Source organism: Piliocolobus tephrosceles, chromosome 6, assembly GCF_002776525.5.
Source record: "Piliocolobus tephrosceles isolate RC106 chromosome 6, ASM277652v3, whole genome shotgun sequence".
Lineage (NCBI taxonomy): Eukaryota > Metazoa > Chordata > Mammalia > Primates > Cercopithecidae > Piliocolobus > Piliocolobus tephrosceles.
In genome coordinates, this window is record NC_045439.1 from 141877719 (window position 1) to 141883718 (window position 6000).

The 6000-nt window shown below is 51.8% G+C and overlaps 1 protein-coding gene across 6 annotated transcripts in view; it reads left to right on the plus strand.

The window, feature by feature from the left end:
• Positions 1-6000, plus strand: part of CORO2B (coronin 2B) — a 216252-nt gene that overhangs the window by 159259 nt on the left and 50993 nt on the right. The window lies entirely within an intron of this gene.

Consider the following 6000-nt stretch of genomic DNA (forward strand, 5'->3'; position numbering starts at 1 on the left):
GACCTGCCTTCAGGAATGTTCTCAAAGCTTATTCAGAATGAGTCAACAGTGACCAGATATATCCCGCACTACGCTCTCTTTAGGGATATTTTTATTTTATTTTGAGAGCAGCAAGGTGGAGCACCAAAGGAATGAATCCCTAGTAGTAGAACTTCAGGTATCAGTCAACTAGAGAGTCAGAGATTCTTGTATAAGGCAAAAAGACTCAGGCAAGAAGAAAGAGGAAATCTTCCCCCTTCCTTTTGTACTGGTCAGACCACAGGCTGGAAGTACAGTATTGTTCTCAGCTCCGTGAGCCACACTTAAATTGGGAAATAGAGCAGAAGGTAATCTGAAGAAGGCAGCCATGATGGCGAAAATCCTTCTAGTCCAGCATGAATTGGAATGTTTGTACCTCGCTTCAGCACGCTCTGGAATTCCCCTTGCGGCAGCTGCCTCCCATTTTGCTATCAGTCATTCATGAGGATTTCACAGTAACTTCGAGGACAGAAAACAAGCTATGTCAATTCCCTTTCCTCAGTCAGTTCAGCCTCTTCCTCTAGCTCACCTTCCCAGGGAAAGTAAAGCCTCAGAGGGCAGGAATAGCATCTTCTAGGCAGAGGAGGGGTGTCCTGTGTCTGGAAAGAAATGGGGACTCGAGGAGGTAGGAGGTGAAGCTGTAGATTCTAGTTTGAGCTTTGCCACTTAGTTGCTGCATGACCTTGGGCAAGACCATGAACCCTTCTGAGCCTCCGTTGTCTCATCTCTTAAGTTAGGGACATAATAACTCCTCCACAGAGGTAGTGAGACTCAAGATGCTTATAGACCTGTTTTTATAAAACCAAGGTTATGGAGATCATAACAAGTTAGTACATATTTAAAGTGCTTAGAAAACATTAACACATTGCAGGTTCTCTGTAAATGTTAGCTGCAATTCCACCTCCTGGAAGAGAGAAATTATTCACTTAACCAATTTTTACTGAGCACCTTCTCTGTACCAGGCACTGTGGGAAACACTGGGGACCCAGCAGTGAACAACACAGACAAAAACCCCAGCCTTCATGGGGCCTACACGCTAATGGAGGAGACAGATAATAAAGTGGATTATAGGGTATAATATAGTATAATAATAGAACAGAAATAGAATAGAATATAGAATAGAATAGAATAATGCTAGGAGGAGAAATTGATTAGGGAAGGGGACAGGGGTGTGGGAAGGTGGAGAGGTGGCTTAATTTAAATAGAGTGGTCAGGGAATCTGATTGGCTCAGTTTGAGTTGTACGCTCATCCTGGCCCAATCAGCTGTGTGTTTGTGTGTGCAAGGGCACAGTGGGGGAAGATAAGGATATCTGATTGGCTCAGCTTTAGTCAGATGCCCATTATGATCCAATCAGTTTAACGTGTGCTGGCAGTGGCCAACACTTGTGGTGCTAACATGACTGCTAGTGTCCGCATCTATGGGAGAGGGACGTAGGAGTCATGATGAGCTGCACAAACCCTCCAGAGGATTCTGAATTGAAGCAGGACTTCTGCCTCCTGGCCCACCTTAGCCTTTAATTTCCAGGGGCCAATCTAGCTTCAAGTCACCTTCCTCAGCTGTCAGGACTGAGGTGCCAGAGGTTGAGGGGTCTGCAAGGATAACCACCACTGACTAAACCTGTCAAATGCCAGACACCTCCACACACTGTCCCTGCTCCCCTGTGACATGGGGCTGTTATTCTCAGAAAGCTGCAGAGGCAGGACTTGAACTAGAGTCCATGAGACTCCCAAGCTGGAGTGCAGGTCTCAGCCGTGGTTCCCAAGTCCTGCTGCCGCCTCTGTGCTAGCATGCGCACACCGCGGCCACCTGAGGAGAGTGTTTAAAATGCTTGTTCCCAGAGGCCCTGACCTGACTTGGGAGGTCTAGCAGTGACCCAAGATCTGTGTTTTTTGTTTCTTCTGGATTTTTTTTTTTTTTAAGACAGAGTCGTGCTCTGTCACGCAGGGTGGAGTGCAGTGGCGCCATCGCGACTCACTGCAGTCTCAACTTCCTGGGTCAGTTGGCCCTCCCACGTCAGCCTCCCCAAGTCGCTGGGACCGGAGGTACGCACCACCATGCCTGGCTAATTTGTTTTCTTTTTTTGTAGAGACAGGTTTCACTGTGCTGCCCAGGGTGGTCTTGAACTCCTGTGTTCAAGTGATCCTCCCACTTCAGCCTCCCAAAGTGCTGGGATTACAGGCATGAGCCACGGTGCCCAGTGCAAGACCTGTTTTTAGCAGCACTTCCGGAACTGTGCTCCCCACCAGGCCTGGAGCCCGGGAGGCACACCCTCCCTCTCCTCCAAGCCATTTGTCAGTGCTCCCCCTTCCTCCCCAAAGCTTGCTCCTCTACCCTTCCTGTAAAGTTCCCAATTGAACCCCAGCCCCCATCACTATATTTGCAGGGTGCACTGCTGGTCATTCCCACTGGGCCTGGGCAGAGACTACAAATAAGAAAATTCCAGAACCTCAAAGGTCACCCTGCACAAAGCCCCATTGTACAGATGATGCAAATGAGGCCCAGACAGGGATAGGGCTGGCTAAAGGCCACACAGCAGAGGGTGGAGCTGAGACCCTCCCACTGTCATGCAATGGCTAAGTACAAGGGCCCCTCTCTGCCACAGAGAAAGCATTGCCTTGGGCAGCTGGGAGGCAGCTTTTCTGGGAAAGGCCAGGTGGCGGCGGGGGGATACTGAGGCTGTGCTCCAGGGGTTTTCAGGGATTTGCTTGGAGAGGCAAAGGTTGTTTGGGAGCGGACCTTCAAAACCTCCATGGGCAGGAAGAAAATAGCTGTCCTTGTCACAGGCCTTGGTGACTTCGTGTTGGGATATTGTCCACCCTGGCTCAGCCCCTGTCCATTCTGCGGATAAAACAACCCTACCAGGTTGGAGGGTTCCTCACACACTGCCCAGCCCCATTCTGTGCGTCTCCTGCCTCCCCACTCCTGGTATGTCTGTTCCTGCCTTCACCATCTCCTTCACCACAGCTGAGTGGCCAAGTCCCCTCTACTGTGTCAAGAACAGGTCCTGATCCCCTGGTTCAGCCAGCCACAGGCTCTCCGCAGCCATGGAAAACCGTGAACGTTAGCTGGGTTGAGAGTTTCCTGTCCTTTCCTGAAAATCCCCTGCCTCTCGGAGGCCTGGTGAGGCCCAGCCCCCTGGCCCAGGAGACTGCGCTGCCCCTCCATGATTAACAGGAGCCCTCCTTTCCCCTGCAAGGTCTGTTGCTTCCTGACAAAGGCCTAACGTGCACTTGACCTTCCCCCCGGGTGACTTGTACGGCACCCATGCCACTGGCCGCTGGCTCTTCCTGCAGCCCTGGCAGAGTTAGGACCTTTCCCACTGTGTCTGGGAGGATGGCAGACCCAGGTCCTGTTGTGAGAGAAGGAGTCAGCAGAACAGCCTAGGGCTCCATAGTAAGAGCAGGGGGAGGAGGAGGAGGGATTCCACAATTTCTGTATCAATGGGAGCCCTTTCTCCCCTCCCTCACACTGAGCCCCTAGAAGGGCGCCCCAGGGCCCTTGGGCAATAACAGGGAAAAGACAGCAGGTGGTGGTTCATGCCTGTAATCCCAACACTTTGGGAGGCAGAGGCGGGCAGATCACCTGAGGTCAGGAGTTCAAGACCAGCCTGGCCAACATGGTGAAACCCCATCTCTACTAAAAATATAAAAATTAGCCAGATGTGGTGGTGTGTGCCTGTTATTCCAGCTACTCAGGGGGCTGAGGCAGGAGAATCATTTGAACCCAGGAGACAGAGGTTACAGTGAGCTGAGATTGGGCCACGACTCCAGCCTGGGAGAAAGGCGAGACTCCATTTCAAAAAAAAGAAAAGAAAGCAGCTGAGTGTGTCCAGGGATCATAGCCAGCACCAAGCTCAGAAGAGCTGCCCACACTGTGTCCCCTGGGAGCCCAAAAACACAGGCACCACACACCCAAACCCCAGCCTTCATTGCTGGTCCTCCAGTGCTCAGGTAGGGAAGAATTAGAGTAGAAAATATAGGCCAGGCGCGGTGGCTCAAGCCTGTAATCCTAGCACTTTGGGAGGCCGAGACGGGTGGATCACGAGGTCAGGAGATTGAGACCGTCCTGGCTAACACGGTGAAACCCCGTCTCTACTAAAAAAATACAAAAAAACTAGCCGGGCGAGGTGGCGGGCGCCTGTAGTCCCAGTTACTCGGGAGGCTGAGGCAGGAGAATGGCGTAAACCCGGGAGGCGGAGCTTGCAGTGAGCTGAGATCCAGCCACTGCACTCCAGCCCGGGCTACAGAGCGAGACTCCGTCTCAAAAAAAGAGAAAATATAGCCCTAGGTTACTGGAAAGATAGTGGATCTGGCTAGAGGCCAGGGGACCACTGTACCCAGGGTGTGTTCACCTCCTTTCCTCCTCCAGCAGCCCAACTCTGCTTGACAGTAGGACCCAGTCCCTGCCCTGGCCCTCTGAGCTGGTCAGGCGGAGTGAGGGCCTTCCCAGAAATATCACCTGCTTCTCACTTGTGGATGAGTTCAGTAGATATTTACTGAGACTCTACTACGGCCCTGGCACTATGCTGGGTGTGGGGATACAGTAGTGACTAAAACAGACAGAATGTGGTGGAAGTGACATCCAAGGGCACCATCCCATCTTACTCATCTCTAGGTGGCCAGCTCCAGGCCCAGGGAGGGTCCTTGTCTGTGTTTGGTGAGCTGGGTGGAGATTCAACGTATCACCCCAGACTGGCAGAGGTGGAAGGGCCCTGATGGTTCAGGTCCACTGTGCAGACACTTTCTGAGCACATGCACCAGGGAGGCTGGCCATGCTAGGCCAAAGGGTCTGTACAAAGATGGGTTAGACACATGCCCCACCCACGGAAAGCTCACCCTTGGTGAGGGTGACAGCCATGGCAGCCACTAAGCACAGTACAAAGGAGGGTCTGGTCCCAGGGGCTGTGCAGAGCACAGAGGCAGAGGGAGGAAGCTAACCTGCATTTTGCAGTTGATAATAATAACTACCATTTATTGAGTGCTTCTGTGGGGCCAGGCGCTGTGCCCAGTGAGTTTGTATTTATTGGTTCACAGGGACACTGAAGCCCTGGGAGGAAGGAACTTGCTTGATCAGTCTTTAGCGTGAGCTGAACCAAACTAGACCCTGACTTCTATGGGTTTGGAGTGCAGTATGTTCCTTCTCCCACTACCCCAGGCCCTAAGGATAAACCAGTCTCCACAGATGCAGCAGAGAGAAAGCTTGGGATGGGGAGGGTCACCTCAACATTGGGCTGTTCACTTACAATATGAAGGACATTTTCAAGGTCGTAGATATCCCAGGGACATTGCCTCGGAGGTGGTGCATCTCCTTCTCTGGCCCCTTACATGTCCCTCATGGAGCAAGGCTGAAGGTCTGAGTCAGAGGTCCCCTGCCCAGCCCACGGATTCCATGGATTCCATGGGGACAGTGATGGCCCAGGGCTGAGTCTCTATGGTGTCTGGGCAGGGAAGATGGTAGGCACTGGGTTCCTGCAGAGTGTGCACGCTCTTGATGGATGGTTGTTCTCTCAGTGGCTACCCCTAAGAGGCAAGGCAGAGTGGCCCAGCCTGGGAGCGTGTGGATGGTGCCATGTGACCCACTCCCACTTCAATGACAACAGTATCTTTGCAGCTGGCAGCATGTGGCTGGGGAAATCATTTGATCCTGAATATAGACCAGCATTGTGTTTGAGACCAGAGGGTGTAAGAAGCATGTCTGTACCTCTGAGGTTTCATTCGTGTCTCACACTCTGCTGGAAACCCTCCATGATTATCTCATTTAAGATGAAAGTGTGGATAAATCTCTTGGGAAGGCAACAAACATCCATGAAATAAAGCAAACAATACAAGACAGTGCTAAATGGAGAAGCAGGACAGTGTCACGGTTAGGCCCAGAGCACCACAGAAGGCTCTGCACCATGCAAATGGTACCCCCTTGAGTTGTACAGTGCACAGTTGTAGTAGGCAGTTTTCTTAACAGGACACAGAAAGCAATAGCTATA